The sequence below is a fragment of the Atractosteus spatula genome, assembly GCF_055471065.1.
Source record: "Atractosteus spatula isolate fAtrSpa1 chromosome 16 unlocalized genomic scaffold, fAtrSpa1.hap1 SUPER_16_unloc_2, whole genome shotgun sequence".
Lineage (NCBI taxonomy): Eukaryota > Metazoa > Chordata > Actinopteri > Semionotiformes > Lepisosteidae > Atractosteus > Atractosteus spatula.
This window is the reverse complement of record NW_028296632.1, coordinates 1372174-1387298: the sequence shown is the minus strand read 5'-3', so window position 1 is coordinate 1387298 and position 15125 is coordinate 1372174. Positions and strand designations below refer to the sequence as shown.

Here is a 15125-nt window from a genome sequence, read left to right as displayed (position 1 = left end):
AAGGCGCCGTCTTTTGGATGAGATGTAAATCCGAGGTCATAGCTCTCTGTGCTCATTAATAGTGACCACCAAAACCTTTGACAAAAGCTCTTGGTAATTGATGGTCTTCAATAATGCTTCTCCTTTAGGTACATTTGAAATCAGCTGAAAAATGCTATGAAATGGGGGGGCACTTCAGGCCAGTGTAGGATTTGGGTTACAAGAACCATTAAACAGCACGAGAAAGCCCGTACACTGAATCGCAGGGCTTTCTATTCAAAGAAGGACAAAAGAAACTTCCCTGAATTCCATTTTTTGCAGCACAGAGAGGACAGCAGGCACTAGGCCTGTTAGCTCAGTTGGTTAGAGCGTGGTGCTAATAACGCCAAGGTCGCGGGTTCGATCCCCGTTCGGGCCAGGCAGTCTCCTCCTCTCTTGCCAAAACCCGTTGCTTTCTTGCTGTGGTGAGATTGGTGGTAATGCAAAGACGCCACATACTGCCGACAGACGAGAGTGTTGCGGGAGAAGAGAGAAGTGATGGAAGATTGAAGAGTGTCCTAGGTGGAGCCAAGATGAAGTGTCACAATTGCCTAGGGGAGGATTTCAAATGTTTAAGATGGTAAAAATAACCGGAAATGATCCCCCAGTCCGGCGCAGTCTGACGTACTTCTGTCATATAAAGTGAAAGTAGATGTCGAACTGGAGCCTCACCATTTGCATAAGTGAGGCTCCAGTTATACATCTAGTTTCACTTTAAATGACAAAACTGAAGAGACTTAAAAGAGCTGGAGAGGATTTCTTACAACTTTTGAGCCGGCACAGTTTTCGAAAACGTTTTCTTCACGCTGCACTATACAACACAGACAGCCAAGAGTCTCCAAAACAAAACGAATTGACAGATAGGAGAAAAGTCCCACTCGTCCTAAAGTTCCCAAAATCCAGCACTGAGCGTAAACAAAGTGTTCAAGTAGCGTGGGAATGCAACCCCTAATCCTAGCTGGAGTTTGAGCGTCTGGTTCAGAGTTTGCTCAAGAGTTTACCTTTCACAGATGCGCAAAGATGAATGTTGAGGGTGCACGCTTCAAGGCGCCTTACAGTGCAGGGAGTGATTAGAGACGATTCGTGACGTGTGCTCGTTCCCATATACCGTACGCCCCGGGTTGCAGTGCTAGGATGACGTCCAATACCGCTTCGGCACGTAACGGCATTATATTCAAGTGCAGGACGTGAGGGTTTTATTTTGTTCGTTTTGTTCTGCTCTGCTTTGCTTTGTTTTGCTTTCCATGGCGTTCGTAAGAGCGTCAATAAAAAGGCGATTCCAGCGTCTAACACGAATATAAGAGCTATTTCAAGTGCGGCTTCTAAAATGCTTGTAGACATTTGTCTGTTGTTGATTGTTTTTTTGTGTCTAACAAAGTGCCATTTTCCTGTCCGGACGGGGAGACTTTATCATTCCCACATGAAGCAACCCTTAAGTCCTCTGAGGCGTGTCTGTCTGCAAGGTTTGTATTTTGGAAAGGTTTTTTTTTAACGGAGAACGACTTTGAAAAAGATTTCCGCCGGCGTCTCGCGATCCGTGTGAGATTGTAGCAAGAACATGGTGCGGCTTCTTAAATGCTTGTGGACATTTGTCTGTTGTTGATTGTTTCTTTGTGTCTAACAAAGTGCCATTTTCCTGTCCGGACGGGGAGACTTTATCATTCCCACATGAAGCCACCCTTAAGTCCTCTGAGGCGTGTCTGTCTGCAAGTCTTGTATTTTGGAAAGGTTTTTTTTTTAATGGAGAACGACTTTGAAAAAGGTTTCCGCCGGCGCCTCGCGATCCATGTGAGATTGTAGCAAGAACGCAGCAACAGTGGCGCGCGCTGTAGTCGTGGCCGAGTGGTTAAGGCGATGGACTAAAAATCCATTGGGGTCTCCCTGCGCAGGTTCGAATCCTGCCGACTACGGTGTCCTCCTCACGTCGTCGTGTGTCGGCGCAAGCAAGTGCCTTTCTGCTTTTCCTGGTGGTTTTAAAACGCGAGATCGCTTGTACCCGCTGCCTTGGAAAGAAATGTCTACATGTTTACTTGCACATTGTCTATTGTTTGTTTGTATATTGTCTTGATGCACTGTTTGCACTTTGTCTTGTTTTTGTCTTGTTTTTTACACTTGTTTTACAATCGAGAGACCTTCTGTAAGTAAGAATTCCATTGTACCAGTACCGGTTACATATGGCAATAAAGTTCAAGTTCAAATGCTTCAGCGTCCGCAAACTGCATTTTGCAGCTGGAAGCAGATGGCGACGCTTTTTGCGGTCGCGTGTCTTGTGCCCCATTTCCGGCCTTTAACATCGAATCAATAAAGCTGTTAGAACCGACACCATAGGTGCTTTTCTTACAACTTTCGATCTGACTCAGTTTCGGAATGCAATTCCTGAACACTGCGAGAGACAACCTACAGATGCAGCCATTCAAAATGAGCGGTAAAAACCCGTGGTACAGTAACCAACCCGCAGGGCACCGTAGGGCACCGCGGTAAGTGATTGGTTGGCCAAAATGACCGACAGGGGCACTCGTGGTGCATTGGTTAGTAGTGAAAAGATTTAATCATCTAATATCTGTACTGTGCACATTTTAATCCGCTTAGTTTTGAATATTTATATGGAATTTTACCACTAAAGGGAAATTTTAGTAGCTGAGCATAAAAAGAAGAGGAGCATAACGCATCTGAAGGTCATAAACGATATTAATTTAGGAACATAAACATTACTGTATGTACATAAACTGTACTGTGTATGGCTGGTCTTGATAGTTTAAAGAAAAAATTCACACCAGTCTTCCATTTCTCCCTAAACATTTTAAGCATGTAAGTTTTATGAAACGGTACCCAAATATGTGATTGCTGTATAGAATGAATTTTAATTTTTAAAAATTATTTAACACGAAAATTAAGCTGTTTACATCTTCCGCCTGAGAACAGTCACCCGTTGCTACCCAACGCAGAAACACAGCCAGTAACTAGCAAAGAGAGGACATTAGCTAGCCAATATGATAAAGAAATAAATGATTATTTTGTTTATTTCTTTTGCACATTTATTTGAACATTTCCATCGATTGTACAAGCACTTGGAAACTGTCCAATCCCTAGTTCATCAAGCATTTACCGGTCTGGTGCCGGTCTGTGTCTTCTAGGATATAATGCCAGCGAACTCTTGTTTTTATGTCCACTATAACTACGCTGGGCAAACGTTCCGAGGTCAAATTCTTCCAGCACGGGGGTACCTTTAAAGCGGAGACGACGGCACCGAAATTTTTTGGCGCGCCTTCTCTTTAAAGCCCTGGCCAAATATGAAGACAGTACGTACAGTTATAATTCAAACGGAATTAAAAACTACACATCCCAGTTACCATGGTGGTGCATGTGATCATTGCGTTTAACCAACGAAACAGGGCGAAAAATCAGTCACATGACTTTGGGGCAGAGTTTCGAAAGCTTAACCTATCAGCAACAAAGCAAAATTTACACGATAGGCTACCTCAAACTGTCAGTTACACGACTGTGTATGTCGCTTAAGCCACTCCTATTTGGCATTTTAGTTATGGAGGCGAGAAGACGCCCCCCCTCTGGGTGTCTGATTTGCCGCCATCTTTAACTGTTCGGTGTCCGAATCGGAGTAGCTACGCGTACGAAATAAAGTTAATCCCAACTACAAAACATATATTTTTGTGGTAAGAGGGCGCAAAACATCAGTATTTACTGCTATTAATTACTGTACGATTTATAGTTGAAATCTGAGCCTAGATATAAAGTTAGATATAAAGTTAAAATCTCGACAAAGCAATGTAGGAAATACAGAGAAAATAAATCCTTTCTGACATCTAAAATCAGTTTCGATCAAGGTCTCTAAAACGAACAAGAAAAAGAGGATTTTCGGAGGGCAATTACGCTGTGTTTATATAGAATAACTGATTTATGAGCAATCTAATTTCTTGTTCGTTTAAAACAGTGAAATGTCAGCTGCAAAAGATCGCACCAGAAACAGCACTCTCTCTGCCTGTCATAGACGTTCAGTAAAGGCTGAATGAAGTCATGTCAAGTACAATAATTCGGTGATCAATAATAACAGTTGTAGGACAGTATATAAGGAGGATAAGGATTTTGAAGTTGACTCGAAATCTGATAGGTAACCAGTGCAAGGACTTGAAAACAGGTGTAATGCATCCCTGATAGGATTCTTGCTGTCATATTCTGAACATATTGAAGATTGCTCAGTGTGGATTTAATTTCCCCAGTGAACAGGATGTGCATTTATTAATTCTAGAAAAAAATCCTTTCTTGATTTCTCTAGTTCCCTTTAAAATAAACTATTATTCCACAATGCAGAGTATTACATGGCCAGTATTTACACATGATATTTGTGATTTAAAGAAATTAACACAAGCAGCTTTTGGAGATTTAAGTGTTGGCTGAGTTATTGCAGGATAAAAGACTAGAGATGTTGGCAAGAAGAAGATAATTTGGGGAAAGCTGAGGAATACACTTATAACAAGAACACTTCCTAATGGGGTTAGGCATACTTTTGATGAAGATGATGAAGTTAACAGACTATATGTTTACATAGATACTGAAATAAGGATTGTATTTTAGATTATGTGTAGTTGCTGGCATTGAACTGTGTGTTGGATGCACATGAATTGAAGGAATGGGCAAACATAGCTGATGCGGATCCACAGAGCCAGCATATTAAGATGTTTATACTTAGAGGCAATTTGTTTAAATAACTAGGTATGGATACTGATGTGCAAGAGAGGTGGAAAGGCTGTTTCCTTAAGCAAGCACTATAAAATATTTTATTCTCAGTGAGATGCTGCCATTTCATCGTGGGTTTCTAACACTGTGTATAGTTCCATCCACACAGTGCCTTTACTTCCATCCATTTCTAATCTCTTTATCCAGTACAGAGGATTTGGAGCCTATCCCAGTAAGCAACGGACACAAGGCAGAATACACCCTGGACATAGCGCCAGTCCATCACAGGACAGACAGACACAAACACACACACACCAGGGCCAGTTTTCCCATAAACCAATTAACTTACCAGTATGTTTTGGAGTGCGAGAGGGAGTCATATCACACATATGGAGAAAAACCATGTAACCCAGAGAGAACATGTAAACCCCTCACACACAGGATGGCAGGAATTGAACCTAGGACCCCAGTGCTGCAAGATAGCAATGCTAACCACTTCGCCACCATTATAAATGGATGGATATCTTAGTTATCTTTCTAGTTCACAGGTTTGCATGCATAATTTAATTTTGAAAGCCACTGAGACATCAGGTACTACTGTTGTATTTATGAAAAAGAAACAAAACAAAAAAACATACTAACAACTGAGCCATCCTACTCCTTAGTTAATACATTTTATTATTCATAAACAGTTAACATTGTTAGCAAAATATTTTGAATTATATTTAACCCTATTTTTTCTTTAGTTTTGTATTTAACTTATTATATGATAGTCAGACTTAATGTATATTTGAACAATGAAAATATATTTTTACAAGATGCGGGGGAAAGTGCAACAGCTTATTACAGTGCTAAATTTAATATTATCGATTGCTAATAGTTTATGCTAACACTTAACTTTCTTAATTAGATCTATTTAAAACAGTGAACTAAGTGTAACATACAGATGCAGCCATTCAAAGTGCGCGGTACAGACACCGCGGTACAGATACCGCAGGTATGATGACGCGGGATACCACGGTGCGTGATTGGTTGACCGACAGGGGCACTCATGGTCCATTGGTCTGTCGTAGAAAGACTTACTGTAAACATCTTTACTGTGCTCGTTGTAGATATTGAATTTTACCACTGAAGGGAAATCTTAGTAGCTGAGCATAAAAAGAATAGGAGCATACTGTAACGCGTGTGAAGGCCATAAACGATATTAATTTTGGAACATAAACATACAGTATATAGCTGGTCTTGGTACTTTAAAGAAAAAAATACACACCAGTATTCCATTTCTCCCTAAACATTGTAAGCTTCGAAGTCTTTAACTAACGTGATACCGGAGTCAACAAGCATACTTTTAGAATTTGATTAAAAGGGAATATAATATGGAATCGCGTATCTCAAGAATTTAATAACGGTATGATTATATCCGTGTACTGCGGCAGGGCTGTGTAGGGCTGTTTCGCCTGCCTGATCATGCGAGCTGTCTTGTAGCCTACTGGTCTAGGTGCGTGCCTACCAACTGGCAGGTTGTGTGTTCGAATCCAGCTGGTGCTGGACTTTTATTTTAACAAACATTTCTTCGAAAAAATAGGTAAGCGATATTATGGACAATCAGTTGACAAATCCATTTCCTTTTTCTGATCACTCGCTTTCTGGCTACACATCTCACCTGTCCTGTTCTTTGTTTTCCTGGTTTGCTGATTATGCCTGCTGCGGTCCATTCCTACCCTCACACCTAAAGAAAACTATTTTAAATTTCTTGGCGCAGTTCATTAACCCTTGTATGTGCTGTCCGCGCCCAAAATGCAATTTTAAGAAAGTCAAAAACCGTGCTCAAATGCAATTTTCAAAGTGCAATGAAATACAATATTGTTGTCGCTGCTGTTCTGGTTGTTTTTATCCCGTAAAGCGTTTTGAGAAGCCACCTTTAAAGGCGATATATGTTGTAGAACCGCTGATTCTTATGGAATGTGTTCCGCAGGAGATTCAAATTTTTATTTATTTTTTAATCGCGTATCTAAGGAAGTCTCAGTATAACTTTGTTCATGAACAAACAGTGGCATGTTACATTGTCATTGTTTTTTTTAACAAGGCTCGCCAGCTAATGTGAATCGAAACCTGTCTTGCTAGCTTTTAAAGTCGTGCATGTGTAAACGACAATTGAAAAAGAGAAAAAAAGACCTGACTGACAAGCCGATACATACTCTTAGAGTTTGATTAATAGGGAATATAATACGAAAAAACCATAAGGGACTTAAAAGCTAAAGGAGATGCTTCATATTGCTTGACTAATTTTAAAAACTAAGTTATAAATGCAGACGCTCCCTCGGTGACGCGCCGGGTGTAAATATCAAAGTATACATTCCCAACAAGAATTGTACCCATCTGTCATGCAAATAAAACACCTTGAATTGAATTGAATTGAGGGAGATAGGGGGACAAATATACTGTAGACAGGCCTCAAGGCAAATAAGATACTTATGGGTACGCAGGCATTCAAGACAGCAACATACAAAACGTTTGCACGTACTGAGTTAAGTTATTACTTGGTTTTCAAAGTGCAATGAAATACAATATTGTTGTTGCTGCTGTTCTGGTTGTTTTTATCCCGTAAAGCGTTTTGAGAAGCCACCTTTAAAGGCGATATATGTTGTAGAACCGCTGATTCTTATGGAATGTGTTCCGCAGGAGATTCAAATTTTTATTTATTTTTTAATCGCGTATCTAAGGAAATCTCAGTATAACTTTGTTCATGAACAAACAGTGGCATGTTACATTGTCATTGTTTTTTTTAACAAGGCTCGCCAGCTAATGTGAATCGAAACCTGTCATGCTAGCTTTTAAAGTCGTGCATGTGTAAACGACAATTGAAATAGAGAAAAAAAGACCTGACTGACAAGATTTAATTAATGCAGATCAGTAAATCAAGGGACAAAACAACTATTGCGCCCGGGTCCTCAATGCGCTTTGATGTGCTAATGCGTTGGTTTAACAGTCCGGGTGTGGCAAGCCCCCAATGTCTCCCGACTTCGGCAAAAGGCACCCGCCTTTCATTGGAAGACAATGAACACACTCTAGCCGTACAGGTGAATATAGCATAAAAGACACCAAGGGATTGGGTGAGCTCCCATCGCAAAAAAAAAAACTGCGAACCTGCACTACAGCGACCATAGTACAGTATGGAGACCAAGACCTTTTACGGGAAGAGACGAGGTGCTTCTGCCGCCCCAGCTTCCAAAGAGCGAAGGGTAAGCAAATACAGCAGACTTCATCTGAAATACGCGATTACAGCGCATATTACAAGGTATTATTGCCGTTTTGAATTTTAAATTCAATTATAATTATTTCTTCGTAGCCTGTTCTTCAAGAAAACACCGCACGGGCGAAACGATCTACCACAAGGACAGTAAAAAAGAAAGCGGTAAGACGGAAAAAAAGAAAAGTTTATTTTGACTTCTGTTCCGCGACTGATGAATACTACTGTGTGACTTTATTTCTTACATGACTTATGTTATTTTGCCACAGGCCGTGGGTCTCTGCTCTCGGCCACTGGCCAGGGTGCCAACCTGTAGAAGCAGCACCTGTATGGAGACATTTCGGCAGCAGCGGGAGCAATACGATGCATTACTGGGGAGGACTGGGAGGCTAGAGACACTCCTGAAAATGCAGAGGAAGGAGACAGTATGTTCCAGCAGTCAAACAGTTGAGCAGCTGTCTCCTGAAAAGTGCCTCTCCCCGCCGCGCAGGTTGCAATGCCTGGCGGAAGCTCTGCCCCCCGCAGAGCACACACCGCCTCAGGACACTCCATCCCGGCCTCTCAGTTCACCACCGCGCAGGACTCTGTTGATGCTGTCCCCGCCGGCTATCTCCCCCCAGGAAGCACAGCGGAATTCACAGATGCCAGTGGGACGAATAATTCTCCCAGATGTCCAACTGCTACCCATCACCCAGGAGATGGAGGGGGGGTTGTACTTGCAGTGCATCGGCATAGACGGGAAAGCAAGAGCCGACCGCTACGCCGCCCTCGTGTTTCGAAATCTTGTGACTTTTGAAATTTACTGGGGGTGGACCACGTCTGTAAATTTCGATGGGTCCAGAGGCAAAAGTGCCTTGCCTTGCAATCTCCGGGAAACCATTAGTACGATGGTGAATCGGAGATTCTCAACCCTTGCTGCGTACGACTGGAAAAGAATTCGTGATCGGATCAACGAAATGCTTCGTAGGAGGAGGCGGTCTTTTCCTCTTGTCTAACAGTCTGTCCACAAACAAAACATTCCTGTTAGACAAGAGGAATTGAAAAAAAAACAATGTTGTCAATGAAAACCGGTGTGTGTGTCTCTCCCTGCTGGATGTCCCTCTCACAAACTGCTGAATGAATAAAATAATTTTATTGAAAACGAGTTTGCGATTGTCTGGTCTTTAAATTCTGGAGATACGCGATTCCATATTATATTCCCTTTTAATCAAATTCTAAAAGTATGCTTGTTGACTCCGGTATCGCGTTAGTTAAAGACTTCGATGCTTAAAATGTTTAGGGAGAAATGGAATACTGGTGTGTATGTTTTCTTTAAAGTACCGAGACCAGCCATATACTGTATGTTTAAGTTCCAAAATTAATATCGTTTATGGGCTTCACACGCGTTGCAGTATGCTCAGGCACTAAGTAAAAGGAGATGCTTCGTATTGCTTGACTAATTTTAAAAACTAAGTTATAAATGCAGGCGCTGCTCTGGTGCGTCGGCTCCTACACAGTGCCTGTCTGCTGTAAGCGTTACAATATACATACCCAACACTGCTTGTACCCATCTGTCATGCAAATAAAACACCTTGAATTGAATTGAATTGAGGGGAGAAGGGGGGGATACTAAAGCCAATACTGGCTCAATGGGCTTTGACGTGCTAATGCGTTGGTTTAACAGTCCGGGTGTGGCAGGCTTCCAATGTCGACTCGATTGGAAGACAATGAACGTACAGATGCAGCCATTCAAAATGCGTGCGTTATTTTGCGGCATACCCCGGTGGGCGTGTCGCGGCATCACGCAGTGTCACGCAGTGTGACGTGGTTAATCGCGCGTCATTTGACGCTCTGCCGGAAACTATCCGGCGTCACCTTGTAAAACCGCCAGGGGGAGCTTAACCTCTCATGTACAGCATTTGAGCCTTTAATTTTGAACAGTGTATTACAGCATGTTAATCTTCAGTCATTAAAATGTTGGTATATTTTATGAAAGCAAGATTGCTCAGTTGGACAAAAGTACACAACCTACCTTTATCAGAAATATTTATGCATCAAAGCCTTTACCGAAGATATTACTAATAGTATTAATAATGGATGACTTTGGACAAGCTGTATACTCAAAGTATAATTTCTTTAGCACATTTGTACAAGCACTTGGAATCTGTCCAAGCCATACTTTGTCAGGCATTTTGTTTTACTTCAACGGGCATAAAAACTTCCTTGCTTTTAACAGGGCGTTTCATAATTTCTAACTACGAAAATGATTTAAAATGCGACACCTATCATTCAACTAGAGCTTAAAATATCACAAGGAAAAATACACACCGGTATTCCATTTCTCCCTAAACATTGTAAGCTTCGAAGTCTTTAACTAACGTGATACCGGAGTCAACAAGCATACTTTTAGAATTTGATTAAAAGGGAATATAATATGGAATCGCGTATCTCAAGAATTTAATAACGGTATGATTATATCCGTGTACTGCGGCAGGGCTGTGTAGGGCTGTTTCGCCTGCTTGCTCATGCGAGCTGACTGTAGCTGACTGGTCTAGGTGCGTGCCTGCCAACGGGCAGGGTGTGTGCTCGAATCCAGCTGGTGCTGAACCTTCCAGTTTTATTTATTTATTTTTTAATCGCGTAACATATTACCGTATGCAAACTGTACTGTATACAGTATGTATATGTATATTTAATGTCTTAACTGTGCCCGTTTAATTGAATATTAAAAAATTATTTAACACGAACATTAAGCTGTTTACATCTTCCGCCTGAGAACAGTCACCCGTTGCTACCCAACGCAGAATGGTGATTGGCTGACACCATCTGACACCCCTCTGATTGGAGAAAAAAGACGTGCTAGTTTGCTATACATACTGTAACAGGAAGAGGATTTCTTTCTATTCAAAACGTGTATTTTAAAAGTTTAAGAAGTAAAAACTTTACAGCGTACACAGATTTCTAAACTGATCAGGATCGTTATCTTTGTCTTATGCATAATAATATTCACCGCTCTGTGCAGCAAATTAATAATAAACTTTATTTTATATAGCGTTTTAAACGAATAAGTAATTAGATTGCTCATAAACCTAATCACTTGCTTTTTCTTTTTATTTAGGCTCAGATTTCAACTATAGATCGTATTATTAATAACCATAATAACAACCAACCAACAAAAACAACCATATAAACATAATACCAACCAAAAACATAGATAACAACCACAATACAAAATCAAATATATCAAACCATTTTACTCTCGCAAAGTCCTCCAATTATCATAATCCCGCCCCTTATGCAAAACCAAACCTTCCTCCCATCCCAGTTTATCCTGTTTATCATAAACAAAATCCACCTCAATTTTCAACATAAAGCATTACACAAAATCAATACCTCAACACTCCATACTCAACAACGATAATTCACAAACAGCCAGAACATGTAACTACACATTCCCAAACAGACCTAATTTCCATAGCCCCGCCCCTTATGCAAAACCAACATCCCTCCCCTGTTCTCTCTCTCCCCTGGCGGTTGTAATTGTTTTTATTTTCAAATAAATTTTAGCAAAGTCATGCATTTTAAAAATCTTAAGATTTTTATATTTATGTCTTTATTTAGTGGTTTCATTAGTGACAAAGGCTAAACTTTCTTGGAAAAATGTCTTTTATGTAAACCATGTTTGCTATTTATTCATTCAGGGCTAAAATATGTTCATTGTATTCTAATGAAAGAAGGGTTCCTTTCGCCGTAGTCGGGAGCCTAGCCTTTAACTAGTAAGTACTGTACTTACTGGGTTTTTGAGGGGGGGGGGAGTGTCTTTCGCTGGAAATCTCGCCTCCTACTTTGAAAATACCCGTGAGACCGGTTCAATTCGTCGCAGCCAGCACTCCTGCAGAGAGGGGGGTTGTACTTGCAGTGTATGCAGTACACGCGTTATGCTCTTCGTTAATGTCTAAGCCGGAACATATCATTATATCTCATTTTGTATTTCTTAAAAAAAATCGTTTTCCCAGCCTAACAGTATTGTTTTTAACCTGTAAATTTGCTGGACAGAGAGGTGAACATTATTACACAGAAGACAAAGATAGCGATTTACGTTGCATTGTGTATCGTGCTGCTTTAATACAGTTTTAAATAATTGGAAGTCTAAACAGTATCAGCTTTATTTATGGGTTTTAAATAAAGGTGATTTAAACGCGATTTAAATCAATATAAATGTTTATATTGTAACGCATAGGTGACTATTCATTGTTATTAAAATGACTTAAATTCGATCATGTTGTGATATTTAGAAATATACATTTGTTTGGTGCGAGTGAAGTTTTATTTAATCTCTGAGCCATACTGATTCTTCTGGAAGCCAGTTTCCGCCAGGGAGTAAAAAAAAACACACTATGGTATTCTCTCCAATGCAGTGCAGTTAAAAACATACCTCTGATGCTGCTCCTAAATGAATATCGTTTATGACCATCAGAAGCTTTATGCTCCTTTTCTTTTTTCCAGTGGATTGAACAGGGAGAGGCATTTCATGATGTACTTTTCACTGATGAAACAACAGTGGCTCTGGAACAGTTTTCAACCATGTCGTTTTATAAAAAGGGGAGATATGTACACGTTACTGAAGCTAAACGTTTAGCCTTTGTCACTAATGTAAACACTAAATAAAGACGTATAGAAATCCCTACGTTACAGACTGTATATGGCTGGTATTGGTAGTTTAAAGAAAAAATACACACCAGTATTCCACTTTCTCCCTAAACATTTTAAGCATCAGAGTCTTACATGTGGTTATTTATTGCATAATTTAATTTTGAAAGCCACTGAGACATCAGGTACTACTGTTGTATGGTACAAGTGTGGTACTTTTAGGGGTACCACGGTACAGAACACTAGTTATTTAAATATGATTGATAGATAAATAGGCCCACTTTATTCATCCTGAAGAAGATAGAAGACATCCTGATGTCTTAACACAGATACTACAGTGCTTAAGTACTACTCACGTATATGTTTCTAGGTTTATATTATGCATTTCATACGGTCAAATTACTTTTGAGCAACTAATAAGAAGCGCGAAACGGTATGCGTTTTAGTTTCGTTTCGTGCTGGGACCCGTGGATTGATTAGAGATATCAAGTACATACAAGTCATTTTTTAAATGTTGTAGTTCGTCTTGAAAAAATGTTACGAGTACATCATCTATCAACAATTACACAGGTTCTGTTTCCATATTGCGGATTTTGGTTACGTAATATTATGTTCTAGATTTCACGTTGTGAATATATGATTTGGGCAAACAGAGCCGCAAAGAAGTACATTATGGGTGGTTGTTTTTTTTTTGCAGTTTTATCTAGAACAAGCGATGCTTAAACCTTTGTCTGATTCTTGTGAAACTATCCACACGACAGTTACAGTACCTAGGAGTTGACTTCAGTGATGTCACTGATGGGATGTTTCTAAAAATCCATCCTCTGTAAAACGTCTTCTCTAGTTGTCCTGCATATGTATTCGCTAATGAAGCTGTGTGTTCTGAGCCTGGATCTCTACATTTGTGTATGAACCAGCTTAGAGGGCTAAAGACAGCTTGTGTTTAAATTGAGTGTAAGGCAATTTATGCTTCTAAAGTCATGGTCACCATTTTTGTACTGTGCTGTAAACTTGTTCTGTGCCAAGTCACATTATTTTGTAGCGTTTTTATAGCGTTATCAAATCCGGTGGCGCGGTGTTAGTTTCCTGACTCCCATGTCACATGGTCTGTGATTGAAACCTGTAATACCGGTTTAATTCGTCACAGCCAGCACTCCGGTTGTAAAGTAGAAGCAGGCGAGATTTCCAGCGAAAAACACCTCCCCCTTCTTCAGGTGTGAGGGTCTTCTGCTCAGAATGAAACGCTAAAATGTAATGTAGGCTCTGAATGGGTTCAATTGTGATTTGGGCTTGATTAAGGTCGCTGCCTTTCATCTAAAACCCTACCTGAATCCTTCTAAACTAAAAATCAGTGTTAGTGAGTTCTAAATAAAGAGGTATCCAGGTAACAGTGAAACGGGCGGACAGTCTGGGGAGATCGCCCGTTTTCCATGTAAATAGTTCCCTGGTTCCGCACCCCTTGGTGTTTCTCTCGCTCTCTCTCGGGTCACCTGATCATTAGCTCGAAAGATTTCAGTGCTTTGTGTATATTCTAATGGTAGTGGGGGCAGGGTGTGTGGAAACAGGTTTGGTTGAAATTGCATTGGAGATCTATGTTCTTCACACCTGAAACATTTTCTCTGAAAGCATTTTCTTCGCTGTTTAACCGATCTTGTTACAGCATGTTACAGTTTACTATTATTAACCATATTAATTTTAAGTGCTTAATGTAAAATCTTGTAAAAATATATTTTCATTGTTCAAATATACATTAAGTCTGACTATCATATAATAAGTTAAATACAAAACTAAAGAAAAAATAGGGTTAAATATAATTCAAAATATTTTGCTAACAATGTTAACTGTTTATGAATAATAAAATGTATTAGCTAAGGAGTAGGATGGCACAGTTGTTAGTATGTTTTTTGTTTTGTTTCTTTTTCATAAATACAACAGTAGTACCTGATGTCTCAGTGGCTTTCAAAATTAAATTATGCATGCAAACCTGTGAACTAGAAAGATAACTAAGATATCCATCCATTTATAATGGTGGCAAAGTGGTTAGCATTGCTATCTTGCAGCACTGGGGTCCTAGGTTCAATTCCTGCCATCCTGTGTGTGTGGGGTTTACATGTTCTCTCTGGGTTACATGGTTTTTCTCCATATGTGTGATATGACTCCCTCTCGCACTCCAAAACATACTGGTAAGTTAATTAGTTTATGGGAAACCTGGCCCTGGTCTGTGTGTGTTTGTGTCTGTCTGTCCTGTGATGGACTGGCGCTATGTCCAGGGTGTATTCTGCCTTGTGTCCGTTGCTTACTGGGATAGGCTCCAAATCCTCTGTACTGGATAAAGAGATTAGAAATGGAAGTAAAGGCACTGTGTGGATGGAACTATACACAGTGTTAGAAACCCACTATGAAATGGCAGCATCTCACTGAGAATAAAATATTTTATACTGCTGGCTTAAGGAAACAGCCTTTCCACCTCTCTTGCACATCAGTATCCATACCTAGTTATTTAAACAAATTGCCTCTAATTATAAACATCTTAATA

General features: G+C 40.1%; 2 non-coding genes across 2 annotated transcripts; both read left to right on the top strand.

Moving 5' to 3' along the window:
- The first annotated feature begins 323 nt into the window (after positions 1 to 323).
- On the top strand, positions 324 to 397 carry trnai-aau (transfer RNA isoleucine (anticodon AAU)). Its single transcript has one exon. It is a non-coding gene; the product is annotated as a tRNA-Ile (tRNA).
- A 1449-nt stretch (positions 398 to 1846) lies between these two features.
- Positions 1847 to 1928, top strand: trnaf-aaa (transfer RNA phenylalanine (anticodon AAA)). Its single transcript has one exon. It is a non-coding gene; the product is annotated as a tRNA-Phe (tRNA).
- Positions 1929 to 15125: the final 13197 nt, after the last annotated feature.